This window comes from Zophobas morio, unplaced genomic scaffold (assembly GCF_036711695.1).
Source record: "Zophobas morio isolate AGI-343-1 ecotype UQ-CSIRO unplaced genomic scaffold, CSIRO_AGI_Zmor_V1 ptg000058l, whole genome shotgun sequence".
NCBI lineage: Eukaryota > Metazoa > Arthropoda > Insecta > Coleoptera > Tenebrionidae > Zophobas > Zophobas morio.
Genome location: NW_026972163.1, coordinates 2,375,764 through 2,390,476, shown reverse-complemented (window position 1 = coordinate 2,390,476; position 14,713 = coordinate 2,375,764). Strand labels below are relative to the sequence as shown.

Sequence of the window (14,713 nt, the reverse complement as noted above, 5' to 3'; positions counted from 1 at the left end):
ATCATAAATCGATATAGGTATGATTAAAAAGAGATGAATTGATGACAGGTAGAAAAGCATATTAACAAATCGGGTTAGCGACTTGCTATCCAGACTGTAATATTCAGTATAATTTCACAGCACACATTTGTCAAACGGAACCTATGCAATATTAATATTTGTAAATGCTGCTTATTTTAATTATATATTACCAATCCCTCCAAAAAATGGGGCATAAAGACAACCAACAAAATTTAAACAGCTCTAAAATTTAAGGTATTTTACGTGCATTTCAAACAATTACATTCATAGGATTCTACCATTTCTACCAGCCAAATGTAAACAACCACCTCCAATAAATTTAACAACTTTTGTTTGTCACCGGAAGTGGGACTGGGTCTGTGGACTGAAATTATCCCTTGTACATACTTTCGACTCCATTGAGTAACAATTGTTTTCCGAATTTAAAATTACGTTCAAGATGTTGTTCAAGCCTAAAATTTACAATTGAATGTTTCCGAAACAACAGTATGACAAACATGTAGTGAACAAAAAATATTTACACCCTATACAAAAAAAAATGAGGTTTACGATGCGCAAGCATATGATATACTTAATTAAAAGTGCAAGTCAAAGTTAATATGCATACAAAATAGCAGCTGCTTCTATTAAAAATTTCTAATTAATTATTTAAATCCTTACAAAACGATATACTAACAAGCAGTTTAAGCAAAGTCAAATTTTGAAATAAACTGCCTTCTGATATGCAGTTAGCCGCCAAAATAATTAACATGAATATTTTAGTAGTTACATAAAAACCACCGTTGAATGCTTAGAATTACTTGCATAAAACTTACTAATGATTTGCGTTGAAAAAAGTAAAAAATTTTGCTATGTGGCTAATGGCTTCACGGACACGTTATTATTTTACTAACGCATCACTGCCGCGATATTAAAAAAAAAAAAACAACACAAAACATGTTCAATCATTGTGTAAAGAATGGGAACAATTAAAACAAATAAAAAATGACGCCAAAAATTTGAATCCCAAAGCAATTTTAATTTTGGATCAAATTCAAAATTACAACAAGAAGAAACCAAAATGGTCTGAAACGACAATTCGTTATTGCATTGCCTGGAGATTTTGTTCGCCAAGGGGTTACGAATTTCCAAGAAATGACTTCCTGAAACTCCCATGTAAGACATTACGAAAATATTTTGGTTCTGAAAATAAACATTTAATAAAGGAACGATTGACAAGCGAAATTAAAAATTTGAACACTTCGGAACGCGTATGTTCTTTAATTGTGGACGACATGGTCGTGAAAGAAAGTATCAGATATTCAAAGGCAGAAGATCGAATTTTTGGATTGGAAACGCTTCCTAAAGTCAATACTATTACTAAAAAACCAGTTATAGCAAATCAATTACTCTGTTTTATAATTCATGGCATTTCAACAAAGTATGTAATCCCGGCGAGCTACTATTTTCATAAAAAATTAAGCAGCAAGGAGTTGCACAAACTGGCACTTGAAGTGTTGCAATTACTTGCAGAATGCCAATTTATGGGTGTACGAATTGTTGGAGACAATCACAAAAATAATGTAGCGCTCTTTAAACATTTTGGAAATGGCTGCCTTCAAACTTGCATTCCACATCCTTTCAGTGTTGGTTTAAAACTTTTTTTCAGCTTTGATTACTGCCACCTAATTAAAAATGCCAGAAACATATTTTTAGACCACGATATGGCTTCTGAAGACGGAATTATTTCAGCTAACTATTTAAGAGAGTTGGCCGAAATTCAAGGAAACTTAGTTGTAAAGCCTGTTCGTTACTAAACAAGAAAACATCTTTCCCCAAGTAACTTGGAAAAAATGAAAGTACATCTAGCTGTTCAAATATTCTCAACTTCAGTAACTGCATCCTTGAGATATCTAGCCACGCATGGTTATGATGGAGTTTCTTATTTTAAAGAGTGTTTGGCTACAGTGCGACATTTGGAAACAATGTTCAAATTTTTCAAACTTCATGACGTAAGTAACAAAAGTCAGCATGTCCGACAACATGACCATGATGTTGCACCATACACTAATACGTCTGATGATCGTTTATTATGGCTAGAGGAAGAATTTCCATTATATATTAAAGGCATCCAAGAAAGGTCGCAAGCGATGGGAATGCGGGGTTTGACAAAAGAAACTGCCGAAGCATTTTTGTTTACAAGCAAGAGCACACATCTCTGCATCAAGTACTTAATAAGTGAACTAAACTTTTTTTATGTTTTGACAAGAGGATTTAGTTCCGATGCGATAGAGTCTTGTTTGCTAATGTTCGGTTGAGAGGTGGGTCCAACGATGTTACAGATTGTAAAGCAGCCGAGCATGCACTTCGCCAAATTTTGAAAAGCGGTATAATTAAAAACGTTAATTCAAGTAATATTGCTTCTGACTGCAGTTACATTAGTTTTGTAACTCCTCACCTAGACCAAAATTCATTGGACACCTGTGATTTATCATTGGGTTCATGTTTTTAAAATTACTTATACAGGGCAATTCAAAAAGTGCGTCAATTTGTTTTATTGATAAAATCAGAAACAGCTCACTCCATTTTCCCGAAAATTTGTGTATTCACTTGCATAACACTTCACTTCACCTATCCAAAATGATATTAGTGCACTTGTAAAAATGTTGGTAACGTCATCACTCATCACAAAATTTGTTCAAGGCAAAACTCATTTGAAACGCACGCGTAACACGTTTCTTTACATTTACTTTAACATTGCATACATAACTATTTTTGTTTTAACTTATGGGGATTTCATTAAACAATAAAATTAGCAAAATCAAATTATAATTTTTCGAAGAAGCGAGAAATGTTCTGCTGAAATAACCTTCGATAATTTTTTTTGTTTGCAGCCGACAAACTGCCAATGCCAACCAACCTAGCCGAGACGCGGCCGGCACCCGGACGTGTCGATCGTAAGTGATGTTTCTGCATTTCTCCTCACCCCTTTTTTTCTTTCTTTTTCTCTGATTTTCTAAATTTTTGGTTTTCTATAATTTTTTCTTGTTTTCTTTGCAGCTCATCAGGTGCGGGTCATAGTAGATCCTGTGCCCGGGGTCTCTCCCGTGCCCATTTCATTGGAGGTAGGCCCGACGGACCTCCCTACGCGGGAGGCGATTTTGACACTGGGAAACGGTGTCGTCGTTGCGTTTCAGGGAACAGCAACGGCGACGACCGTGATCATTAGGTTATAGCTTAATTGTTTTTTTTTTTTTAATTTTAAGTTTGTGTTTATTTTAATTTTGTATTTTTTTAATTTTAGTTTTGTTTTTTTTTTTTTTAATTTCAACTTAACATAAATTTGTCATGTTTGTATTTTAATTCTTTTTCCTACTCCACAGTGTGTTAATAAAAGAGGCCAAGCTAATTCCTGATGCACAGTAAAGTGCAGTGCTACGTTTATTAGTGGCCCAAAGTGTAATCAGTAGTCACTGGGTTACTTAATTCCGCATTAAGTTAATTGTCTTTAAAATGCTTATATTAAACATCGATTTGTTCGTTATAAACTCTTGTGACAAACTATTTGAAGACCACAAATACGCATATATCTACAGGTTGTTTAAAAGTGGGTATGGATATAGCTAAATACAGGGTCATCATAAATGATTGTAGTCAACTTGGCTTTGAAAACAAATGAATTTTTTGCTGTTGCCGCTTCATAATACGGTTCGAAGTAATTCGAACTATTAATTAAATGTCATGTTCTGTTTGAGGTTATTTTCAAAAATAAATAAAACATTCTTTAAGTGTTTAGGCCTAACTGCACCGGTTTCACTTAACACTTAGAAGTGTTACGTAAATTCATTTGTGTCCGTGCCCCCGTGCCTCGTGTGTTCGTGCAATTTATAAAAAAAATATGGAACAACAAAATGCCGAATAACCAGTTGTACACCGGAGGAGGTTTTAATTATGGATTAAGTTTATGAATATGAATCCAAAGCTACCATAGAAAATAAAAAGGACGATGTCATTTACTGGTGCGACAAAAATTCTAAAAAAGTGGTACGAGAACAAGAAAAATGAAGACCGGAAAACAGCCGCAGACGAAGAGGCCGAAAGAAGAAAGATTGGCAAAGGACCACGTCCAGTATTTGAAACAATGGATCCTTGTTTTGGTTAAGTTACGGACATCACAAATCAAAACACTTGTGGAGACTGGAGACGTACATTTCACATAGTGGGGACGAAAATGAAAGCATTAAACTAACAAATAGCCAAGATGGTGCAGAGGAAATCCTGTGTGTTTAGGTACAAAATGACATCACAGTATTGGTTCCAATGTTCAACAGAAAAGCATAGTTGAACAGGGTGGTAGTCAGTGTTCTGTGGTCATGATTTACCAACAACTTCAAAAGAAGTAAGTATACATTTCATTGTGATCTATAGAAAATTTACTGTTTTTAAGGACCACTGGCGTGTTACATTCCAAATAATTTTAAAAAGCTGATGGATCAGTAACTTCACACTTCACACTAAAAATTGGTTTAGTGGAAGAAGAGCAAAGGTTATGGAGACTTCATGGGAACATAATTTCACAGCAGTGGCAGGGTTATGGAGTGGCAAAATTAAAAAACCAATATTTCAGGCAGAAGTTGTTAACTACAAAAGAAGGAACGAGAAATTGAAGAATTTAATTTTAGGAAAAGGGTTTTAAAACCAGACATTGAATTAAATGTACTTACTTCAAATTAAAACATTAAAGAGTCCATTTTCAATTAAATGATGCTCATTTTTAATGTAATGTTAACAATAACATGAGATATTGTTAGTTTATAAATACATTTTTAGTATGTTGAAAATGGACTCTTCAATTAAATGATGCTCATTTTTAATGTAATGTTAACAATAACATGAGATATTGTTAGTTTATAAATAAATTTTAATATGTTTTTCACTATAAATGAAATCAACAAAAAAAAAATTTATTACCAATAAATTTTTACTGTCAAATATTACAATCTGTTTTAAAATGTTGTGTAAAACAACAGCGACAATCACAACTGTTAACACAGGAAACTGTCATTTCAGAATCCCAAATGTGCACCCAATTCTATTGCGGCCTCCAATGTGTCACTGATAACAGAGCTGTTGTACTGGAGTAACGGGATATATCAGCAGTGTCAACAAGTATTTTTTTAAGGGATAACTTGTTACTTAGAAATATAATAATATAATAAAATTCTCTTAAAATATTCTATCCAAGAGCACACAACTTTGCAGTTGTGTATTTTCAAACAGATCTTAAACTGAACAATGATTAAAAATAGTACAATCATTTGTAGCTACTGATCATTGTGCCACAATATTTGAAATTTAATCATTTCATCACATATGGCTTGTACATTAATCAAGAGATAATCTTCCTGATTTCTAAAAATTTCTGGATCTTCTCCACCTATAACTTTTACTATTTCATTTTTTGTGTTCTATGTTAACAAAAATTCATATACCTGGTAATTTAATTTTTATATGTGCATATGCAGTCCAAGGCGCCAATGAAGTCTGGAAAACGAGCTAGATGAACAACAATCTTTCACATTTGCTTGCTCGTCTACAATTTGAGGCATCACAAAATTTTTTTGGTACAGTATAATCACTGCTCTGGGTACTCAAGGAATTCTTCTTTTCAAAAACAAAAGGATTTTCAGCACTCCAAACTCTATAATTTTGCGAATTAACGTAGCCATTTAGATGAAACCATGCTTCATCGGAAAAAAATGACAAATCCAAAATTCTGTTGTTGTTCATGTTGTTTTGAAACCATTCACAATATACAACATGACGAGGATAATCAGCTGGTTTAAGTTCATGGACTGACGATACTTTATAGGGATGCATATGTAATGTTCTTTTTAAAACTTTCTGACAAGTGGTGTTATGGGACACCAGATTGCAAAGACAGTTTACTTAAAGATTTTTTTGGGCTTTGCTCCATTCATTCCCTCAAATCTTCGACGACCTCTTCACTAACTGGAGGCCTTCCTGGTGACTTGCCTTTAGAAACATTTCCAGTGCTGTTGAATCGGTCAACGATTCTTTTTATGTGTGTCATCAAAAACTGTTCTTCAATGTTTAATTCTGGAAATTTTGCCAAATACTCATCCTTGCAAGCTTGAACAGAATACACCCATTCCCCGTCCGCATTTAACGTCCCATTTCGATAGTAAGACAACAATAAACGTATTTTGTTCAAGAGTGTACCCCATCTTAACCTAAAACAGATTTATTTGAAATATGAATACACATTAATTCATTTCTAGTTACCTTAATCGCTGTTTTCAATCGTTGTAGTTTTGATAAAAACTGGTTTAATTCAATTTAATTTATAACAAAGAAGACTGGAACAACAACACAAGTAAACAAGACGTGCGCGGGAAAGTATTATGACATATGACCAGTATGACATTCTTCTGACAGCAAAGCAAAACAAAAATTCCCCATAACTTTAGTGGACTTTAATTAATAATTTTTTGAAAGTGAGAAGCGGCACATCAAAACAATTGCGTCAACGCCTACTTCGACTACAATCATTTATGATAACCCTGTAGTTATTTCCAGAACGGTGTATAAAAACTCATTGAGATGTGGTATCTAGGTAAAAGTATTCGAATTCCATTACCGACAACGCAGCCAATTTTGACGTTATCAAACGAGTTCGTCCTTGCCATAGAGGCGACGGCAACGACCACCACCGTAGTTGTTCGCTTTTAACTTTTAATTAATTTTTTGTTAGTTTTAATTATAATTTTTCGAAGGAGCAAGAAATGTTCTGCTGAAATAACCTTCGATCAATTTTTTTGTTTGCAGCTGACGAACGGGAAACTGCCCGTCCCCAACCAGAACGTGTAGATCGTAAGTGATTTTCTGCATTTCTCCTCATCCCCGTTTTTTCTTTCTTTTTCTCTGATTTTCTAAATTTGGTTTTCTCTTATTTGTTCTTGTTTTCATTGCAGCTCATAAGGTCCACGTAATTATAATAGATCCTGTGCCCGGAGTCGCTCCCGGGCAATTAATTTTTGAAGTCGGCGCTGCGGATTTACCGACAACGCAGCCAATTTTGACGTTATCAAACGAGGTCGTCCTTGCCATAGAGGCGACGGCAACGACGACCACCGTAGTTGTTCGCTTTTAACTTTTAATTAATTTTTTATTAGTTTTAATTATAATTTTTCGAAGGAGCGAGAAATGTTCTGCTGAAATAACCTTCAATAATTTTTTTTGTTTGCAGCAGACAAACTGCCAATGCCAACCAACCTAGCCGAGACGCGGCCGGCACCCGGACGTGTCGATCGTAAGTGATGTTTCTGCATTTCTCCTCACCCCCTTTTTTTCTTTCTTCTTCTCTGATTTTCTAAATTTTTGGTTTTCTATAATTTTTTCTTATTTTCTTTGCAGCTCATCAGGTGCGGGTCATAGTAGATCCTGTGCCCGGGGTCTCTCCCGGGCCCATTTCATTGGAGGTAGGCCCGACGTACCTCCCTACGCGGGAGGCGATTTTGACACTGGGAAACGGTGTCGTCGTTGCGTTTCAGGGAACAGCAACGGCGACGACCGTGATCATTAGGTTATAGCTTAATTGTTTTTTTTTTTTTTAATTTTAAGTTTGTGTTTATTTTAATTTTGTATTTTTTTAATTTTAGTTTGGTTTTTTTTTTTAATTTCAACTTACTATAAATTTGTCATGTTTGTATTTTAATTCTTTTTCCTACTCCACAGTATGTTAATAAAATAGGCCAAGCTAATTCCTGATGCACAGTAAAGTGCAGTGCTACGTTTATTAGTGGCCCAAAGTGTAATCAGTAGTCACTGGGTTACTTAATTCCGCATTAAGTTAATTGTCTTTAAAATGCTTATATTAAACATCGATTTGTTCGTTATAAACTCTTGTGACAAACTATTTGAAGACCACAAATACGCATATATCTACAGGTTGTTTAAAAGTGGGTATGAATATAGCTAAATAGTTATTTCCAGAACGGTGTATAAAATCTCATTGAGATGTGGTATATAGGTAAAAGTATTCGAATTCCATTACCGACAACGCAGCCAATTTTGACGTTATCAAACGAGTTCGTCCTTGCCATAGAGGCGACGGCAACGACCACCACCGTAGTTGTTCGCTTTTAACTTTTAATTAATTTTTTGTTAGTTTTAATTATTATTTTTCGAAGGAGCAAGAAATGTTCTGCTGAAATAACCTTCGATCAATTTTTTTGTTTGCAGCTGACGAACGGGAAACTGCCCGTCCCCAACCAGAACGTGTAGATCGTAAGTGATTTTCTGCATTTCTCCTCATCCCCGTTTTTTCTTTCTTTTTCTCTGATTTTCTAAATTTGGTTTGCTCTTATTTGTTCTTGTTTTCTTTGCAGCTCATAAGGTCCACGTAATTATAGATCCTGTGCCCGGAGTCGCTCCCGGGCAATTAATTTTTGAAGTCGGCGCTGCGGATTTACCGACAACGCAGCCAATTTTGACGTTATCAAACGAGGTCGTCCTTGCCATTGAGGCGACGGCAACGACGACCACCGTAGTTGTTCGCTTTTAACTTTTAATTAATTTTTTGTTAGTTTTAATTATAATTTTTCGAAGGAGCAAGAAATGTTCTGCTGAAATAACCTTCGATCAATTTTTTTGTTTGCAGCTGACGAACGGGAAACTGCCCGTCCCCAACCAGGACGTGTAGATCGTAAGTGATTTTCTGCATTTCTCCTCATCCCCGTTTTTTCTTTCTTTTTCTCTGATTTTCTAAATTTGGTTTTCTCTTATTTGTTCTTGTTTTCATTGCAGCTCATAAGGTCCACGTAATTATAATAGATCCTGTGCCCGGAGTCGCTCCCGGGCAATTAATTTTTGAAGTCGGCGCTGCGGATTTACCGACAACGCAGCCAATTTTGACGTTATCAAACGAGGTCGTCTTTGCCATAGAGGCGACGGCAACGACGACCACCGTAGTTGTTCGCTTTTAACTTTTAATTAATTTTTTGTTAGATTTAATTATAATTTTTCGAGGGAGCGAGAAATGTTCTGCTGAAATAACCTTCGATTAATTTTTTTGTTTGCAGCTGACGAACGGGAAACTGCCCGTCCCCAACCAGAACGTGTAGATCGTAAGTGATTTTCTGCATTTCTCCTCATCCCCGTTTTTTCTTTCTTTTTCTCTGATTTTCTAAATTTGGTTTGCTCTTATTTGTTCTTGTTTTCTTTGCAGCTCATAAGGCCCACGTAATTATAGATCCTGTGCCCGGAGTCGCTCCCGGGCAATTAATTTTTGAAGTCGGCGCTGCGGATTTACCGACAACGCAGCCAATTTTGACGTTATCAAACGAGGTCGTCCTTGCCATAGAGGCGACGGCAACGACGACCACCGTAGTTGTTCGCTTTTAGCTTTTAATTAATTTTTTGTTAGATTTAATTATAATTTTTCGAGGGAGCGAGAAATGTTCTGCTGAAATAACCTTCGATCAATTTTTTTGTTTGCAGCTGACGAACGGGAAACTGCCCGTCCCCAACCAGGACGTGTAGATCGTAAGTGATTTTCTGCATTTCTCCTCATCCCCGTTTTTTCTTTCTTTTTCTCTGATTTTCTAAATTTGGTTTTCTCTTATTTGTTCTTGTTTTCTTTGCAGCTCATAAGGTCAACGTAATTATAGATCCTGTGCCCGGAGTCGCTCCCGGGCAATTAATTTTTGTTTGAAGTCGGCGCTGCGGATTTACCGACAACGCAGCCAATTTTGACGTTATCAAACGGGGTCGTCGTTGCTATAGAGGCGACGGCAACGACGACCACCGTAGTTGTTCGCTTTTAACTTTTAATTAATTTTTTGTTAGTTTTAATTGTAATTTTTTTTATTATAATTTTGTTTTTTTAATTATAATTTTTTTTATTTTAATTTTGTTATTTTTTAATTGTAATTCTTTTTATTTTAATTTTGTTTTTTTTTTATTTTAATTTTTTTTAATTTTAATTTTGTTTTTTTTTCTAAATAGAAATTTGTAATTTCTGTATTTTAATTCTTTTTCCCGCTCCATAGTGTGTTAATAAAAGAGGCCAAGCTAATTCCTGATGTACAGTACAGTACTACGTTTATTAGTGGCCCAAAATGTAATCAGAAGTCACTGGGTTACTTAATTCCGCATTATGTTAACCGCGCACACAGGTCCCAAGTTGGGAAAACTCGGCCAAAATAGGAAACACCGAACAAGCGATTCTAAGAATTTGTACTAAAGAGTCAGATAGAAGGATGTTTAGGCTACCTCATAACAATAGGCAAATCGTTTAATAATCGTTTATTACCCTCAAAATTGTAGTTGTCGTTTAGCGTTTCTCGAGAGTGTTCGTGCGCAAAAGTTTGCGCATTGTGACTTTGTTTTCATAAAAGGTGTTCTAAGTAGTTTGATACTGTTTTGGCGTTATGGAACCAACTCCATCAGGTATGTAGATTATTTTTTATATATTTTAAAGTTCTAAGAATGAGCCATCAGAAAGAATTATTTAAATGAAATTGGTGATGCAACAATTGCGCATTTTTTTATTAATTTATTAATTCATCGAGTCGAAAAGTAGCATATACCACCATATACCATAAAGATTGAATTCGGAAGTAAAAGATTAGCTTATTATCTTTCAAATATGGTAAGATTTGGCTGCAACTAGCTGCCCCTTCAAGAACAGTAAACCAAAAAGTGATTGAATGTATTGGCAAAAAATAAGGAAAATTAAATATAATAAGCATTCACGTTCGGTAGAAGTAACTGACAGAAACTTTTCTGTGGTTAAGTTGCAACCTTAAGATCACTAGAAATTTAAGATTGGCATCAACTGTCTAATGTTCTAATTCAAATGTCAAATCTGAATTGTGTGGAAAAAAAACGAAGTTTTTCTAATTTCAACACGCTTCGTTTCAAGAAAATCCTTACATACAGCATGGAAACAATTTCCATAAAAGTAATCACGAGAAAGCTCATTTTAAAGGAAAAGAAACAAGAAATATTTCGTGGTTTTCAAAAAATTGGGTAAAACTGAAACAGTTAAACTGGTGGCAGAAATATTCTCCGTAAAGTTCGGTAGTGTTGTCGAGTGTTTTTCGAGTTTTAAAATAATACAGATACAGCGGCGCTTGTGCCGTTAATATTATAATCAGAATCAGAAAGATGACTGCGCAGATTTATATACCTACATGCTTTGTTGGTTCCGTTCTACAATTGGTTTTTAAGTTTTATATAATCGTTATTGTTTTGTAAGAGGTAAAACACTCGGCTTTGAAAATAATTGTACGTAATACACGTATAAATTTAGGTTTCCGAAGGCGAAGTTTTTCACATTTTAACCCTGGAATGCTTAGTGGGGTTTCCAGTAACCCCAGCCAAAATTAGAAACTTGGTAACTTTTTTGCGTTGAGGTTTGCATCTCTGCGGGACCAGCTATGTTCGTTTGAGGTTATGTTTTAAGTTACACGCGCGTTTAATCTTTGTATACTTGCTTTGTTTTTGTATTATAAAGTAATTGGGGTGACGTGTAACCCCAGGTAAGCATTGATGCATAAATCATTTTCCACATTCTTTCAATTTTATTTGAATTTAGATGGCAGTAAGACCGGGTGATTCTCATTTTGAAGAGACCGTTTTACGCTGGTTCGATGAAGCTGACTCAGAATATGATTCTCATGGAAGTGACCAAGAATTTGAGGACCATATGTCGGAACACTCACATGTTGGAAGTGAGATGTCATCTTCTGATAATGAAGATGAGAATGAAGACACCACTGTTCAAGAATCAGGTGTGTCTATCAAGGGTAAGAATGGTCATCGTTGGAGCTCTGTGCCCCCTTCTCGTACTCGGACACTTCAACGAAATTTGGTTTTACGCATTCCAGGACCAAAAGGTGCAGCAAAAAGTATTTCCACAGAATTGGAAGGTTGGAAATTGCTTGTTTCTGATGGAATTATAAACAAGATTGTTCTGCACACAAATTCAGAAATTGGCAGAAAAAAAATGAACTATACTGAAAATTGTGGTTATGTTGGTGAAACGGATACAACTGAATTACTTGCTCTTTTTGGTCTTCTTTATATATCAGGATGCAGAAAAGATATTCACCTAACAACAGCTGAAATGTGGTCAAAGTATGGACCTGAAATATATCGCAGTATTATGAGTGAAACACGTTTTCGTTTTTTGATATCGTGTATAAGATTTGATGATAAAACTGCGAGAAATCGCGAAGATAAATTTTCTCCCATTCGGGAGATATGGGAAGAGTTTGAATCAAATTGTACAAAATATTATACTCCTCATGAATATGTGACAATTGATGAGCAGCTCCTGGGTTTTCGTGGAAATTGTCCTTTTAGAGTTTATATTGCATCAAAGCCAGACAAATATGGATTGAAAATAGTAACCATGTGCGATTCACGCACTTTTTACATGGTAAGTGCCATCCCATATATTGGAAAAGAAGTAAGAGCAAATGCAGAACCCTTACCACATTATTACGTAAAAAAGCTCTCTGAATCTATTCATGGAACAGGACGTAACATAACGATGGATAATTGGTTTACCAGTATTCCACTGGCAGATAATATGGTGAACAATTACAATCTAACTATTGTCGGAACACTACGTAAAAATAAAAAAGAAGTTCCTTCGTCATTCCTGGCAAACAAAAATAAAGAAGCGCTAACTTCGCAATTTGCCTTTGACCAGAAAAAAACGTTAGTGTCATTTACGCCAAAAAAATCTAAGTGTGTTCTATTACTGTCTACAATGCATAATACAAAAACTGTAGATCCAAATAAAAAGCCAGAAATAATTAATTTCTATAATTCAACTAAAGGAGGTGTAGACACGTTTGACCAGATGGTTCACACATATTCAGTCTCGCGGAAGACCAGAAGGTGGCCCTTACGATACTTTTATGGCATACTGGATCAAGCTGGTGTAAATTCAGGAGTATTGTTTCAGATGGTAAAACGCAATAGAGAAAAATGTATTCGTCGGCATTATCTATTTGAGCTCGGAATGCAGCTTGCAAGACCGCACATGGAACGCCGCTTAACAAAAAATTTGACCAAAAAATTGTCTTCATCTATAAGAACTATTCTAGGAATGGAGGAGGAAAATATAGCTGCAGTTCCACCTCCACCAAAACTTGCAAAACAAACTCGATGTGCATTGTGTCCAAGAATCAAAGACATTAAAACTAAAACAGCTTGTTCAAAATGTCATAAACCTGTTTGTAACACTCATCGTGTTGAAATATGTTCAGAATGCAATCAATAAGTTTCTAATTATTTTATCTTAAGCTTAGAATGTTATAAATAAAGCGTTTATTGTTTTGTCTTGTGTTTTTTATTTGTTTAGTTGTTTTTATCAACTGGGGTTACGAGTAACCCCACATAAGCAACTATTGGTGCAATTTTCACCTAAGCAGTCCAGGGTTAAACACGTTATAGCTGCCAGAATCAAATTTCTAAGGCGGTACCTATCTCCAATTGCGTGATTATGGTGAAGATTTACTTTTCATTTTCTTGGATGAGACATGGATATACCAGAACGGATCCATGGTGAAATTGTGGATCCATGATGATGACATCAAAGCTTGTCCTCCTAAAAAAACTAGTGAAGGGAAAAGATTCACAATTTTACATGCGGGTTGCTCTTTGGGCTTTTAGAGGGATGCGATTTTCTCCTTGGTTCAAAAATAAATTCACCAGATTACCACAAAACCATCACATTTTCGATATTTGACCTTTACTTACTTACATGTCACATTTTTGATACCTACTTTCTGACATTCCAGTAATACATTATGCACTAGAACAATTATGTCCGCAGTTACACAGCTTAAAAAAAAAAGTTACCAAATCTAGTTACATCTACCGAACGTGAATTCCTTATAATTATTTATTAATTAGTTGTATTATTTGACGTTTTCATACAATGTTATTTATAAATATGCCTACTTATATCTTTGTTTTAGGGTCTTCTTGCCAAGAAGTGGTTTATAGTAGGAAAGAGATTTATTTTATTTTAAAGAATCATTTAAGAGACGAGTTTTCTGATCTGCTAGATCATTTTAAGTTGATGGTATCAGAACGTAGTGGAAAATCGGTGGAAATTCGTAAAGATATGAAAGCATCATTTTCTACGCTATTTTCTAAAATGAGACAAAAGTTGCAAACTGTCAGAGGAAAAGTTTCTTCAAAAATACAGTGATTGGCTAAATAAACCCCTTACGTTTTCAATCTTAGAGAATGCAGTAGCAACGACATCATCAGCTAGAGCCAGACCAACAAAGGAATTTCAGTCATCCAGCGAAAGATCTAAACGCAGGAAAACTAAAGAACTTCGTAGTTCTTTTAGCCCACAAGAACTAGCGTATGCAACACAATCAAGTCTGCGTTCTACGGGTCAATTAGATGCGTGCAAACTTGTCAAAGAAGCTGCCCTTACTACTCCTACGAGGGCATCAAAGTACCGCAAGAGCTTTAAGACACCTCCTGCAACTCCTTTAACCAATGACAGTGCTCTTTCAATATTAATTGAGTTGAAGCTTTCGAAAAGCCAGTATCAAGGTCTACGACTAACAAGTTTGGAACAAAATTGCAGGCTCTATCCTTCTTATAAGAAGGTACTGGAAGCGAAAAATCTGTGTTACCCTCCGCGAACTGC

At 35.3% G+C, this 14,713-nt stretch overlaps 1 long non-coding RNA gene across 3 annotated transcripts; it reads right to left on the bottom strand.

The window, feature by feature from the left end:
- Positions 1–4,963: 4,963 nt before the first annotated feature.
- LOC135143135 (uncharacterized) lies at positions 4,964–13,910 on the bottom strand. 3 transcript variants are annotated; one of them, XR_010282690.1, is made up of 4 exons: positions 13,486–13,909; positions 6,307–11,371; positions 5,493–6,254; positions 4,964–5,437 (listed from the first exon to the last, which is right to left on the bottom strand). It is a non-coding gene; the product is annotated as an uncharacterized LOC135143135 (long non-coding RNA). The 3 variants fall into 3 exon arrangements; XR_010282689.1 differs by having other exon boundaries at positions 4,964–5,443; positions 5,493–11,371; positions 13,486–13,910; XR_010282688.1 differs by having other exon boundaries at positions 5,493–11,371; positions 13,486–13,910.
- Positions 13,911–14,713: the final 803 nt, after the last annotated feature.